The 15593-nt window shown below is 40.4% G+C and overlaps 1 protein-coding gene across 2 annotated transcripts in view; it reads right to left on the bottom strand.

Moving 5' to 3' along the window:
- Positions 1 to 10029, bottom strand: part of RNF144B (ring finger protein 144B) — a 49207-nt gene extending 39178 nt beyond the window's left edge. Inside the window, exon 1 of one of the 2 annotated variants that reach the window (XM_021553420.3) lies at positions 9859 to 10029. The gene's annotated coding sequence lies outside the window, so the exon portion shown is untranslated. Of the gene's footprint in view, positions 1 to 9462 lie in introns of both variants that reach the window. The other variant, XM_021553414.3, reaches the window with a different exon arrangement.
- Positions 10030 to 15593: the final 5564 nt, after the last annotated feature.

Consider the following 15593-nt stretch of genomic DNA (forward strand, 5'->3'; position numbering starts at 1 on the left):
AATATTAACTGAATATAGCAGAATATAATTTTTTTTCTGAAATAGATGCAACTCTTCAATTGTGGGAATCCTTTATAGATTTCCTTGCAATACTGCTTGAGAAGAGGCAAGAGGGGAAAAAAGTGGACTTTTCCCCCTTCCTCTCTTAAAAAGCAGAAGAGCTCAAGAACAGGGAATTCACAAGTTAATGGTGAAATAAATGCTGCTACTCACAGCTGAAAGGAGATAGGAAAAGCACTTTTTGATCACTTAAAGATAAAAACATGCTAACTAAAACAGAAATAACAGCCTGTTATTAAACTGAAATGCATAATCAAAACATGGTATTCAACTCTTTCCAATACTGACAGGAGCCACAAAACGGCAATACTCATTGAATCCATGAAGATGGGAGCAAGCCATTCTGCATGGGATGTGGTCAGACCATATTGCAGAAGCCACCATTTTCACTCAGTTCTGTGCTTGAAACTAGTACATATCAAAGTTCAGGACACAGCTCTATCAATACTGGCAGGCTGGAAAGTCACAGCTTCCTGCAGCAGATCTACTGGATGTGAGTGCTGGGCAGGTCTGTGGGTTTCCATCTCAGGGTGACCCAGATGGATCAGGCTTACTGTGCCTGAGCAGTGGGATGGTGTTGGCCCCAGGCACAGGCTTATGGTGACCTCCTGGTCCTGCAGGAGGTCAATAGCAGGAGTCTCCTAAGGTTTTATGTTCATCCTGGTCACAGTGCTCAGCAAAGCTGATCAGCACAAAATGCAGTGAAATAAAGTGCAGTCAGACAAAAGAACTAGAGTGTTTTGGCATGAAACATTTCCAAATATTTCCAAAACATATTCAAACAACAGAATTATACCAAGTGGAATTCCAAGTACTGGTTACCAGGTCTGAGATTAAAATCTAAAGCTTTTCTAAATAATATCCTCTGTTCTTAATGATACTATGCAACATATGTTAATGCTAAGCTACAAGGAATTTCCACCCAAACTAGTTTGGTGTACTTTACTTTTAACATCCTGTTGACAAGAGGTAATATACCACTATTAAATAAAAACATATTCTTCAAAATGACAAATGACAGATATTTCTTTCAGACCACACCGAAGGCTTTTGGTAGTTGTGGCATTTACTAAGTAAAAGGAATTGACCTTCTGGGAGGTCAAATGGGTTGATAACTTGGCTAGCTGTCTCTGCTGAAACAGGAATAGAAAGTCAGATGTAACAATTTGCCTTTGACACAGAAAAAAAAAAATGTTTGTTTTTGTTAATCAGATAACAAAACCTTGGGATATGCTAAACCCCTGAGCTGGAATGTTTACAGTTTCAATAGTGTGTGTTCAGAAGACATTTGCAACACTGGCCTGTTCTAACATAAAGGATTTTTAGGAGGTATTTGCAAACATACATAGTTAAAGTGAAAGCAGTGGAAAACAGAGGGACCAGCTTCATGTGATTGCAGTTTGCACTCTTCTTCTAACAAGAAACTAATTGGGCTCTCGGGGTCCCCTGGCTGGAGACTGCCAAAGCTGTGTCTGGAGTAAGCAGTGTCCTGACTGCAAGGCAAGCAGATTAAGGCAAATCGAGATGTGACACAAAGTCAGGCCTCCAAAGTGCCAGCAATAAACTTATTGGTGCCGAGAAGAGAATGGAGTTTTCCAGAAGCCAAGGAACAACTCAACTTACAGGAACAATGATCCTCAGCTGAATTCTGCAAAATGTACTGAAAGCCATGTATTGGAAAAAAAAATTACCATGTGTTTATTTTTAGAAGGGATGATCTGAGAACTTTTCTTTCAGTGCTTGCAATAAGATGATACCTTTAACATCTCTGTCATGTAGCTTTGTTAAGCCACAGAAAGTGCAAACTTGCAAGAATATGGTCCTATAGACTTCTTTCACTGCAAGCATTGAAAAGCACTTTTAATAACTTTAGATTTACACCAACAGAAATAACAGAATAAGTTGATTTTCCTCCTATAACAATTTTTGTGTGACTGCTCACTGAACAAAATTAATACATAAAATATTTTAATCTGCCCCTATCTTACAGTCAAATACACTATTCATTATTATACAGTAAATATGTTATTTGAGGTAACCAAAATAAAACAATTAAAATATGGAAAACTGCCCTTGATCCAGATGTATCTTACCCAGTGGTTTCAAGTCTTAGCTACAGGACAGTCAGTGAATCAAAGACTGGGAGTCAAAGCTGAGGATTAGACCTTGGGGAAGTCACTATCTCTAACATAACCCTGTGCCATTAAGAAAACAACATGAACAGCTACTGACTGTGCTGAAATTTGGCAAGAAAAATAGTAGAGGTTTGGACCTGGACATGAGGCTATTTTGAAACTAAACACATTTAGTGAAGTAACTATTACTACTGCTTCTCATGACTGGTAATTAAGCTAGTTGGAGTGTATCCCTAAACCCCTCCTCTGCCAGCTCCTCCAGTCCTTCCAAATGCAACTGGAGATGAAGAAAGGACAAGTTCCAGCTCTGGCCAAATCTGCAGAGGCAAAAAGGAGAAGTAAACACCAGTAACAATCCCCTGACTTAGCATCTCTCTGCTTGTACTCTCAGTATTCACATTTCATCTCCCTCTTTCCCAGCCCATGCATGGGAAAAGGTAAGAGCCCAGCATGCTGGGAAAGAGATCCTGGGAGGAATTCTGCTGCAGGCAATTTCTTCCATATTGCCTACTACTCCAGTGTGGAGGAGCCCCATGTGCCAGGCTTTGAATTCGGGGCACCTCTAACCTCTGACAGGCATCACATACATGCTATTGAACAGAAGATGCAAACTATGCTGGAATAACAAAAATACCTTCAACTACTATTAGTTTTACACTCGACCAACAGCCATGGATTTTTAAAACAACTCTATACTCCCATTTTGATAAATAAACATTTTTAACATACATTATCTATTGTGCTCTGCATTTTATTAACAGTGCCAGACAAATATGACATTTGCTTAAACCTGAGTAAAAAAGCTGTTTGACTGATGACACTGTCTATAACACAACATTGTCTCACTGCTGCCCTGACCTCTCCCACTTTCTTTTCCACATCCCCCTTCTGTCTCCGTGCTTCAGGCTCCAAGCATTCACAGCAAAATTTCTGCCTGTACTGTGCCAAGCACAGGGAACACAGTTTCTCAGGGGCTCAATGCAACTACTTAGAAGTACAGATGTTAGTGTAAGACACGTAATAAACCAGAGGTGTCCATCAAATGCAGTAAGAGGTTTGCATTCATCTCTCCCTCACTTCCATTCCAAATTTCAACATTCATTGCAAAAATAATTACAAGGGAGAACAGCAACTTATAAACATATATATTTCAGCCTCAAGTGCCTCAGCATCTACTGGCTAGTCTCTACAAGATCTTAGCCATGCAGTCCAAGTCCTGCCAAGGGGAGTGTTTCCAAAGGAGTGTTTTTCAATGGACCTGTGCATTATGTGTGCAAAGATAAGCAACTGGGAGCTTATCTTGGAAAGAAGCTGCCCCACCTCCCAAACTTTCAGAAAAATGAGTAAGGAGAACTGAATAGAACTCATAGACCTGTTACATGATAGGAGGGCAGTCTTAAAGAAACCTTTCTAGAAACTTTCTGCTAGCTGGTCTTTTATTTATGGCCATAACAACTAATGCCCATAGGCAAAATGGGCACTTTGTCCTCATTATTGTGGAATTTGGGGAAAAGACAAGAATCGTTGACTTTTTTCTACTCTTCACAAGTGTTTCCTTAAGTTGTCGGTTCATCCTCCCAAAATGTGATAAGCAAAGTTAAAAAGGGGGTTGAAATTGCTCAAGCCATGCACACTGCTTGGGTATTTGCAACAAAAACATTGACCACTCCTAAAAATACATATCCTCATAGTAGTATTGTCTAAATTATGTACATGTATGTTGCTTCTATATCACTCCTGGCAAAAGGGTATGATTGCCTTTCCCACAGATTTTCTGTGGAAACTGTGATGAAGAATCCCCACCACTGAAACCATCAGGGCAACTGTGGAGAGGTCAAGAGGGTGAAAGATTGCATCTTCTTCATTGTGCAAAATTTCAGCAAGCAAGTTATTGCTGGCCCTGTGGATGTTATCTTAGCCCTAAAATGGGTAAACCCCATGGGGAAGAGTTCTAGTATCAGTGGTTGGCAGAGCGCCCGCTGTTGTGAAAAATGTTCCACAGTGACTGCAATGGTAAACAGCCCACAGGATCAGCTCCATTTCCCCAATGACTACAGATCTGTAACAGTCTTTTTTTTGAAAACTGGCTTGTTTTCCTTCATCGTCTCCCCACCTCCATCAGAATTCTTCAAAAATTAATCACAGGCAGACCATATGAACTCTCCCATCTACTGCTCAGACATAAGCAGTGCCAGCCTGTGTGTCACTGCTTCTACTTAATTTTGGAATTTTCTTTGCATGCAAAGGATTAGCCTGGATGCTAGTTGTCATTAAACGTGTTTTTCTTTCTATGTACACAGGGATTTAGAGCATGTAATTCTGAACTATTTGCAGCTACATATACACTTGCAAAGAAATCTCCCCTATGCTGCAGCAACATACAGTACGTAAGAGAGCAAGCAGGGGTAGCCTCAAAGTAATCATTTCAGTCCCTGAAAACAGATACAGCTCTTCCATTTCCATGATTTTTCCTCTTTGCAAATATACAGATGTTTTCGGATCCGCAAATTTTGTTCCTGTCTATCTGAAAATTCAACGGTTTGTATAACTAAACATGAATATCATCAAAGCCTCTGTCAGATACCCAGACAATGTCCACTCCTTGAGTAATGACTCATGTCTTACACTTTCCATCCTCTCCTCATTTTTACAACAAAGCAAAAGGCAGAAAAGCTTGCAACAGACAAATACTGACAGTCTCAATTAAAGGGCAGAAGCATGAGCATGACAGTAAAATGGTAATTTTTCCTTCTAATAAAAAGTGATTCTGTATTCTGTCTCCTAACCATCATCTGAACAAACTAGAGAAGTGGGTGCGTAAGAAATAAATGGTTCAGCAAGTTCAAGGGCAAAGTGCTGCACCTGGGTCAGGGCAATCCCAGACATGGGTACAGAATGTGAGAAGCACTTCACTGAGAGCTGCTCTGCCAAAAAGGACTTGGCAGTTCACATGGATGAAAACTTGGACATGAGTCAACAGCATCAGTGCTTGCAGTCCAAAATGCCAGCCACACCCTCGGCTGCACCAGAAATCAAAGTGGGTGGGAGATCAAGGGAGGGGATCCTGTCCTCTAATCTGCTGAGACCCCACCTAGAATTCTGAATCCAGCCCTGGGGTCTTCAGCACAGGAAGCACATGGCCCTGTTTAGTGCATGTCTAGAAAAAGGCAACAAAGATGATCAGAGGGCTGTAACAACTCTCCTCCAAAGACAGGCTGAGAGAGCTGGGATTGTTCCACCTGGAGAGGGGAAGGCTCCAGGAACACATCAGTGTGGCTTTCCAGTAGCTAAAGGGGGTCTATTAAAAAAAGGAAAAGTAATTTTTACACAGGAAGACAACGATGGAACAAGTGGAATGGTTTTAAACTAGAAGAGGGGAGATTTACATTAGATGTTAGGAATAAGTTCTTCCCTCAGAGGGGTAGTGAGACACCAGAACAGATTGCCTAGAGAAGCTGTGGATGTCTCATCCTTGGAAGACCAGGTTGGATAGGATTGTGAATGACCTGGTCTATTGCAAGGTAGCCCTGCCCATGGCAGGTAGGCTGGAACTAGATGGTCTTGAAGGTCCCTTTCAGCCTAAGCCATTCCATGATTCTATGCTCTCTTGTCTCTCCTTACAACAAAAAGCACATATAACAAGTACCTCTGATGGCTGTGTCTACAACAAGCTCAAAAAATACACAGGAAGAAACTCCATGCAGGGGATTTGTTCTAGTGTGCATGGACCCAAAAATCAGATTCATGTGTCCCAAATCATTGTGCCTGGTGCTGGCTGGCTTTGGGACCCCAGAGATATTGACTCACTCAGAAGGAGCAAGGATGCTAAGTTAGCCCAAACTCCATGAAAGCTGGAACTGTGCTTGCAGGAACCAAGGACACTCAAAACAGAAGGTAAACTGCTTACCTTTCTAACTACATATTATGGGATTTTTCTTGCAGGCTGAGCCGATTCCCCTAAAAATTTAGGAAAAAAAAAACACCCAGATGTTGGGCAACTCAGGACATTTTTTCATTATTATAATAGAATAAAAGAAACCAAAAATGAGAAACACATATGTCATTGTGCACAAGTACCAATACATACAAAAAGATCTAGGAAACACCAAAACCAAAGTGGTTTTTTACATAGCTACATTTTTTTACTTGAAAGTATATTTGCAATGCAATTAACCTAGTTATGCTCTGGAGCCTAAAAAATTTCTACTTGGCACCTCTGTTTCTCCTGGAAGACTAGGAGTTGGAAAAGTTCTACTTCAGCAGGAATGGAAGGATAAGGACCTTTGTAACTTGCAATACTCTTTTTTTTTTTTTTTTTAGTGTTTTAAGATCTCCTAGAAGTGACCTACTTTATGAATATAAAGCCCACTCAGTTCCCACTGAGCCGAAACCATTTAGAAGAGGCATAGAACGATTACTGAACACTATTTTCTTACTGATCAGCACAAAGTTATTTGGCACAAGCATCTCTGTAAATGTTTGCCCAAGACTAGGTAAATTTGCAGTGTATGATGGCCCTCAGACCTGTGCTTCTGTCAAGTGAGAAGGCTCATAGTCTAGCACTGCAGTTGAGCTATGCTACAGCAGAAATACAGAATGCTAGAGGCTGAGCTTAATATCACTGTTGTCTTTCCCTCTGGATCTGTTCTTTCTTGTTTTGCTCAGTGTTTCCCTTTGCAAACCAAAAGAAGATTAGTTTTCACTTGGAATGAACATAAGGGCAAAGAAGAAAATTCGTGAAGTGCACTGGCATAGAGAAGCCAGAGAAAGAGGAGGGAACCGAACTCAGCTCTGGGCAAGTACCAGAGGAAAAGCACAGCTCCAGAATCACTTTCAGCCTCGTGAAGCTGAAAGCAAAGTCTGCTTTAGCATATGCAAGGAGGTCTGATGGAATCAGCTCACAGTGACGCTGGCAGCCTGCCACAGTATTTTGTTCACGTGTGCCTGTGATATCCATGGGCCCAGAGCTGTAATTATGGTCTCAGATATCACAGTAGTACTAGCCCAGGAGATATTTATGGATTTGATATGTTCAACCTATAGGCACTGTGAAGTTTCAGGCACATTCAAGAAAACTCCCCACTCCAGAAGAGGGACATCAAGTCGAGAGCAGTTCTTTTGAGCGACATCAAAGCAACACAACTCCACTGGGTCTCACCACTGAAAGTCACTGAAAGGTCTGAACAGGGTGAACTGCAGGCACAGGGCTCAGGCTCACACCACAGATGATATCAGAGGCATACTAATGAGCTGTGAACTAGGTTAAGCATTAGCACTGCTTGTTTCCCTATGCTCATTCTCACAGTTGCATTTTAAACTCACAATAATAATCTGAACAAGTACATACTTTACTCCACCAAAAGGGAAAGGCCAGACAACTACTTCCATACTATTTATTTCTACAAAGCTTATGAAGCATTTAGAGAATAGAGTGCAATCCAAGAACCTATCTAGAGAGAGAAAAACTCCATATTGTTTGCTATTTATATTGCTAACTTTTGCCCCAAGGCATACTATCACATAAACAGAATCATCAAAATGTCACACCTGTGGGAAAGAAGCCCACGAGGTGCATGCAGAATATTCCTCAGCATTGGGAACAGAAACTATTCCAGGTTGCCAAATGCTGATTCCACATGAAGCCTAGGGAGGTTTCTGTGTCCTTGTGTGATCAGAGAGGATTTTGTGTGAAATGCCCCCATCAACCAGTAAGATGCATGGAAGAAAAGGAGCCTGATTCTCCTCACACTTGCTTGGCTCTGGAGTAACTCTGGTTTAGTTTGAAAGAATACCATCACTTTACTAAAGCTTTAGACACTCTGCAAACACACATTTTTCAGGCCATAATCTAAAGCAGCCTAACTGCAGCCATTTCTCAATCCATAATCTAAAGCAGCTAACTTTCAGCAGCCTAACTGCAGCCATGCCAGCTTATCAATGTGCAGTACTTTCTCCAAAATAGCTTACGTTCATTGATGGAAGGGTTTCAGACACTTTCATGTTAAAACAACAACCCAGACACCCACTCACATTCAGGTACAGACAAGTCCTATACAGGACAAGCATCAGGACAATATGTTTGTTTTGAAAAATATTTAAGGATAGGATTTTGAAACTTCTGTTTCCGTAAATATTGGAGTCCCAAACCCAGTGCCTGCCCTTAACTGAGACCACTTGCCCTTCAGGCTGAGGGCAGCCAAACGTATCAGATTGCTCTGCCTGCTCACATGCAGTTGGAAACCTGCATGGGGGTATTTCAGTCACAGCCTGTATCTCTGCTAAAATTTACTTCTTTAAAGCATTCGGTGTCTATTGACCAAGAGGATTCAAAGCCACCCTACAATTCTTTCTTTACTATAGTAATTCTAAGTATTTTACAACTTACAGTGCTCTCTGAAGGAAGACATTTGATATTGCTGTATGCAGTTAGGAAGCAGAGCGCTTCTGTATTACAGAAAATACAGAGCTTTAAAATAAACTAGACTGAAATATCTTCATTACTAAAGCTGCTTTGCACTGAGAAAGCCTTATGATGAGAAAGCACTGCAAACATTCCAGTAAATGCAGTTGTCTATTCTCACTGTCAAAAAAATTTTAAATGCAAACTAGAAAACTAAAGTATGATAGATTTTGTATGTGCTTACATAAACAACATAACCCTAAACCCTGATCAGATTAGAAGTGTACATTAACACGGATTAGAAGTTAACACATTTACAATACAGATCTTTTCCTTTCTGATACCAGCTGCATGAGACTGTGACAGAAGAAATGCCTCTAAACCAGGAGGAAGTATCAGCATTTTAAACTCAGGCTTCCTCCAGCTTGATCAGGTATTTTTTCAGAATTAAAGTTCTTCTATTTATACTAAAACATATGCCATTTTAGCAATTGCCTTTCACACAGATATATCCTAATTCTGCAGCATTTTTAAACACTTCACACAGATATTTCTCCAAAAGTTACACTGACAAATGTCATTTCACTCTTTTGGGAAGTTCTTGATGTCTATTTTCAGCCTTTTAACAGTCAGGACACCAAGGTTTCCTTCTGCCTCAGCTCTAAGCACCATATAGTTTGATTTTAGCCAAACCACAAATAACATTTATTTTAGCTACTTAATCATTCTAGTCCTTACCTTAAAAAAAAAAAAAAAAAAAAATCCAATTTCTTCCATTAGAAGCAAATGCTGGCTTTCTGTTCTTTTAGGGTATCCTCTTAGGGATAAAAGGAAAAAAACCAGACAGAAATCTGTGTTCCAACGTACCTTGCAAGGAGAGTGGCACTCACAGCCAGCTGTGACTTTTCAGTGGCTGCACTCCGACTCGGGCATTGCCGAGAACCACGATGTCACAGAGCCCGGAGCTCGCAGCGCGGAGCGGAGCCGATCGCTCTCGCACGCCCTTCCCCGGCGCTGGCGACCTGACAGCTCAACACTTCCAAAGGCTCGTCTCCCGGCCCCGGTGCCGCTCCGAGAAATCATCCCCTCCCTGCTATTGAGCGCATGCTGCCATTATATCTGAACGGCGCGTCACAGCCCGCATGCAGCAGCTGTGGGAAAGCTGCATTTATTTGTACAGGAAGCTTGAGCACAGCACTTCCTACTTCCCATGCGAGACTCGGTTCGGCCGCAGGTGATCCCGACACCCGGGCACACCCTCACCTCCTGCTCTGGGGCTCCGTGCGGCTTTTAACCACGGCTCCCATCCCGGCCCCAACACGGTAAAACTGAGAGCAGCGAGACTTCAGATGTCACACTCATCAAAGCCCTCCCAAATTAACCTGGCTGGGGAGAGCAGTTTGCATAGCAGCTGACGTCTGAAACCTCGCTGGCTTCTGCTTGTGAAAAATGTCATGCAAAAAAAATGAAAAAAGTGATATTTTCACGTTGGAGGGGAAGTGACCAAAAAATCTAAACTCAAAAGTAAAGTACTCGTGCAATTTCAGATATGAGTGTTTAATGATGATGGTGCTCTTCTTATTCTGTCAATGCTAAAATTTCACTCTTTAAGCCGTCCCTGTGTGCAAGAGGGCTTGGGAATCCTGCAGTTCCGTATTCCAGACCTAAGGGGTGTGATCCGCAGCAGCCAAGTAGCAGGAGAATATCTGATTGTGCCACATGACACCAAACCCTCAAGAACTTTTCCTGCTGTAGGAAATGCACCACACCCACAGATAAGAAATATAGATATATCAGAGTGCAGAGGGTGCAGAAAAACAGAAGGAAGTATAAATGTTAATCTACAATTTTCTTATGATGAAAAAAATTTACTTTGTACTTCATGCAATCATTGCTGGCATTTTGCCTTCAGTACTTTCCTGTGAAAAATTATATATAGGCATTTCTTCCGGGGTGCATAAAAGCTCACAGCTGAGCTTTTAGTTATTTTCAGACAATTATACCACATCACATTAATTTAAGGGGAAAAAAAAAAAAAAGCCTGTGCAACTTTAATTCAGCCTCCTTGCTGAATTATTCCTTTATATTACAACTTTGCTTGAATTACCATCATACACTCTTTTCCTCTCAGAATAAGTACAAACCTAGAATTTATCTATTTAACACTGGATGTTATATGTAATTTTTGATATAGTTATAATATATATAATTTATATAATTTTATAGATACAATTTTTATAAATGTATATATTATTTATATACATATTTAGGGAGGGAGGGGATAGTAATCAGAAAAAAATATAGCTGTTCCAACATGTGGAATCTTGTTCATCATTATGGTGTTGATCAACAGGGTTGCAACAGGATTAGGCAAACTAGAGCCATGTCACATTTACTGCCACTGGAGCTAGCAGAACATTTCCCAGCAGAAGCAGACATATATATTCTCAGCAGTGGCCAATCCTAGACAAGACTCAAGAAACACTGAGGGCTCAGAGCTATTTTTTTAGGCTCTAGAGCAGTACTGAAAATGTAGAATTCTTTGAAAGACTTTACGAGTAGAAAACTACTCTCTTTCTGTGGTTAGATTTTTATCCTCCATGTTCTGTTCTAGTATGAAATAGCTTGAGCCTCTATCAGTAGTTGCTTCACTACCTTCCCTCTGCTTCCAGCTCCTATATTTTCCTCCTGCAGCTGCCCCCTTTGCTACTCTGGCTCCATCACACAGGTACTTGATAGGCCACAGATACAGCTCAGCAGGAAAACTCTTGCTGTTCTCAGCCCCTCTGCTCAGCACCACAGCACGTGAACAGCAAAAGGCAATTATCTCAAGGAGGAGAGTGGTGAGAGGGAGGATGAAGGAAATCAAGTCATTCATGCAGGTGTAGGAAAAATAGCAGGGCAATAAGTTCAGAAGCAGAGCAGGGCAGCTGCCAACAGTGGAGTAGCAAAAGTAGCATCTGGTTTGGTACTTACTCCTTGCTGGCACAACAAAACAAAATCAAGCTACACTGAAGTAGCCTCCACCAGTGAAGAGACAGAACTACAACAAAGATTAGCCATCTTCTCTTCAGATAAACGACACCTTGTATCTGGGAGAGGGAATGTTCTTTTAAACTATGAAAACTAGATTTAGTACATCAAAATGGACAAAAAATTCTGGAATCTTCAGCTACAAACATCCTATCGTATTTTTATCCCATTTCCTACTGCCTCCATGCAAGTTATAATGTGATTGCATAAACGTGCAAAACTGCTTACAAACAAAATTATTTTCCCTTAGACATCACAAAATTGGTGAGAAAAATTATGTTTCTTGAGACATTTAATTAACTGGAAATGTTAATATATGCTTATTCCAAGCACTCCACTTCTTGGGTATCAAATCCTAAACTGTGGGGCCTGGATTTACATGCCAGACAACCATTTACTTATGCTCTGTGGACAGCTGGCTATGCCCCTGCTTCCAGCTTCTCTCTGGTATTTGCCCCTACTTGTGTGCTTACCCAGGATCTCCACAGCAAAGAGGAGCTGAAGGTGACGTGGCACTGTGCAGGAGCTCAGGCTATAAGGACTTGAGATGATCAATACTGATGATTCTTTCAATTGCCATCACCAGAAGATGTGAGCTGGACTTTTATGAGCTCTTCTGTCAAAATGATTTTTCTTCCAGCTATACCTCTAGCCCAGGTACTTCACAGTTTCACAGAGGCACATCTTCTTGGCAAGCTAATTTTATGAAGTGTTATGAGTCATGCTAAAATTGCTACCCAGCTCAAATCCCTGAATCTCTTAACCCAGATTGATTTGCTTCCTTTCTGAGCCAACAAATAAAAAAGAGTTTCACATTGTCACACAATTCCAGACAAGACACAAGCTAAGTCCTCCCCATTTGCTTTCTTCTTGGACAGCTATGATATAAAGCACAAAACTGAAAGGGTCCAATTATTTTTTTGGACAAGCTTAACTGATGCTTTTATACCTCCAGACTCAGGGAATAGCTGAGCCTTTGAGATGTCAAAATGCAGTATCACTGGAAACTTTTAGTTGAGTTACTAGCCAGAATAAGAATAAGAATAAAAATAGGAATAAGAATAAGAATAAGAAAATTAATAAGAATAAGAATAAGAATAAGAATAAGAATAAGAATAAGAATAAGAATAAGAATAAAAGAATAAGAATAAAGGCTGGCATAGTTAATTACTAACATCACTGTGTCATCCTTGCAGTGATTTGAAATACTTCGGAAATGACTAAGCCATTCTGCATTAACTGAAATTACTAATTAATTTTTGACATAGATGGGTAAAAAAGTAATAGCGTGACCAGTGAAAAGATCACTGACATCCCACAAACAAAATACCATTAACAGCAAGTGAAAACACTGAGTTAGTGTATAACTAAGAGTTTCATTGTAATTCTACGTAAAGAAAATAGGACTAGCTTTTGAGGGGGAAAAAAAATAAAATTTCACTATCCTGTTTTGCAGTTTTCAACTAACAAAAACCAAATAACCTGAAAAGTAATTGCTATCCATAGGTGTAATGTAAAAACAGGTTTTGTAACAAGGTTTTTAAAATCAGAGCCTAAATTAAAAAAAAATTAATCTTTATCCATTTTACTTAGTGTACATACAAATAATCCATTTCCCTATAGAAAAAGAAAGTATTGGTAGATGTAAGAGAGAGTTTCACAACAAAAATAGATACTAATGAGTAACATAACCAATGCTGAAAACAAAACAGGAAAGGGTTTTGCACCGGCAGTACAAAACACATATATTATCTGAAGTTGCAAGTGTGACGCCTCTGATGTCATGGACTATTAATAGTTGTCTTCAATGGGAACTATTTTAAAGGGGAATTACACAAAAAAAAGTCATTTGTGGTACCTTCATAAACCAAATGTTTTAAAAAGGAATCTCTATTCCATATACGTATTTATACAATCACACAATACTAGAAATCAGGTGTCAGTGCAGAAAAACACAGAGCTATGTAATATTTGCATGCAGAAAATCAGTATAGCTACAAGAAAATCCACAGGACCACATCTTTTCCTGTTTAAATAACCCTATTGTTCTACAATTCTGACTTGGTATGCAAGTCATTCTCTGACAAACCAGGCTTGAAATCTTCATTAATCCCTTTGCTAAAACTTTATTATTAGTTTTCTATTGGAGTGAAACAAATCAAGATAAATTATTTTAAAGAATAGTATGTGCAATATAAAGAGTTTTTAATTTTACAGTAAAAAAGGGAGTGGGATGGCACACTGTCTACTGAACATTTATGATTATGATCTCAAAATGAGAGGATTTGTCTCAGACACAAACAGGAGTGGTAGGTGACTTACACTCATCCTGCTCCTACAAACAAAACAAAATGCAATATTCATTAAACTTTGTTGGAATAGTGGACCATATCCAAACAAAATCATATGGCTTCCCTAAGTTCTATATTTCTTCTCCATCCATATTTTTTCCTGTGTTTATACTTTAAACTATCTTTTGGTATTTGATCCATACAGAACCGTGCTAGAGGGGGAAAAATAAAATAGACCCTCAGCAGAAAGCCATGAGAAGTCAGCCTGCTACCCCAGTGGGTGGGTTTCAGGTGCTTAGAAATTTCAGCTTAAAGATCCAGGCCGGTCGCTTTGACAGTGTATTACTGGAATTCCAGTGCAACTTGTCTCTTTGGGACCTGGAAGCATCAAAAAAGACAAAGTGTATTTGCCCCCACAGCAAAACCTGCTACTGGCAATACCACCAGGAGTGGGCATTTTGCCACTGGCACCAAACAGTTCTGCAAAAAAAGCTCTACAGAAATTTTTGCTTAGGCTAACTCCTTCCTGCTCACTAAGTGCATGAAGAACCAGCCTGCAAAAAGAAAACAAGCTAAGTTGCTATGAGCCTGCCATAAATAAGACACTGATGAGCTGCCAGTGAACAGCAGACATTCAGCCCAGGTGCAGCCAAAGCAGCACCCTCAGCCCAGGGCACATCCTCAGCCACCTCCTTGCACTTGGGATGCAGGGAAGAGCCAGGCTACTGTCACACTCCCCCTTGACCTTCTCCTGTGACATGAGGCATGCCAGCCACCATCTCATAAGGCAGTTTTGTCCCTCCCCAGCCACACAGTGGCCATCAATGAGGTGACAGCACTGCTTCTGGAGACTCTGCTGGCAGGGTCATGGGACACCTCTCAGGCCCAGAGGCCACCCTGTGCAGGCAGGTTCTCAGCTGGACAGCACATGTAGCCCCCTCACCCAGGACTGCCTCAAGAACTGATGATAAAAAATAAACCAAACAACTTGCTTTGCTCTGATCTTCATGTGTTATACATACAGAAGTGGAGCTGCTCAGTTCTTATGAGCATCAGATAACAGGTGAGACTCTAGCTATAAAAAGAGTAATTTATAAAGCAGCATTGAAGGAACCATACTAAATATACATGAAAGAGGAGACACTGAAGCTGTCCTCTTCTCCTGCCTTCTCTTAAAGTTAGCACACATTTTTAACAAGAGTATATAAAGATTTCATGGGGATAACAACGCTCAGATACATTAATTTGTTTTCTATTAACTGTGCTTAATAGTTAACTTCAGAGCATGGCACAGACTTTCAATCATGCACAGATTTTTTTTTTTTTCCTTTTGATTATGTGCCCAAAATGACACATTCTGTTGATATTAACAAAGTGTTTTAGTAATGTACTTGGAATTGCAGTGATTTCAGACATCAGAATCACCATCAGTTTAAAAATGGAGAGGGGAAAACCATCCTGGCAGCTAACACAGGAACTTTATAACAGAAGAGGTCATCAACCTGTCCTTGTCATGAGATAAAAATGTGCACTGTTTTCATGTCTCTGATTCTACTGTGTTTCCTGTCCTGCCTCAAGCTCTTAACTGCTTTTTTGGAAATATTAAGAGACAGCTTTATTCCTTCCAACCCAAATCAGTCTCCTAGGTGATGGCTTTGCCTTAGCCTGATGAGA

Source organism: Lonchura striata, chromosome 1, assembly GCF_046129695.1.
Source record: "Lonchura striata isolate bLonStr1 chromosome 1, bLonStr1.mat, whole genome shotgun sequence".
Lineage (NCBI taxonomy): Eukaryota > Metazoa > Chordata > Aves > Passeriformes > Estrildidae > Lonchura > Lonchura striata.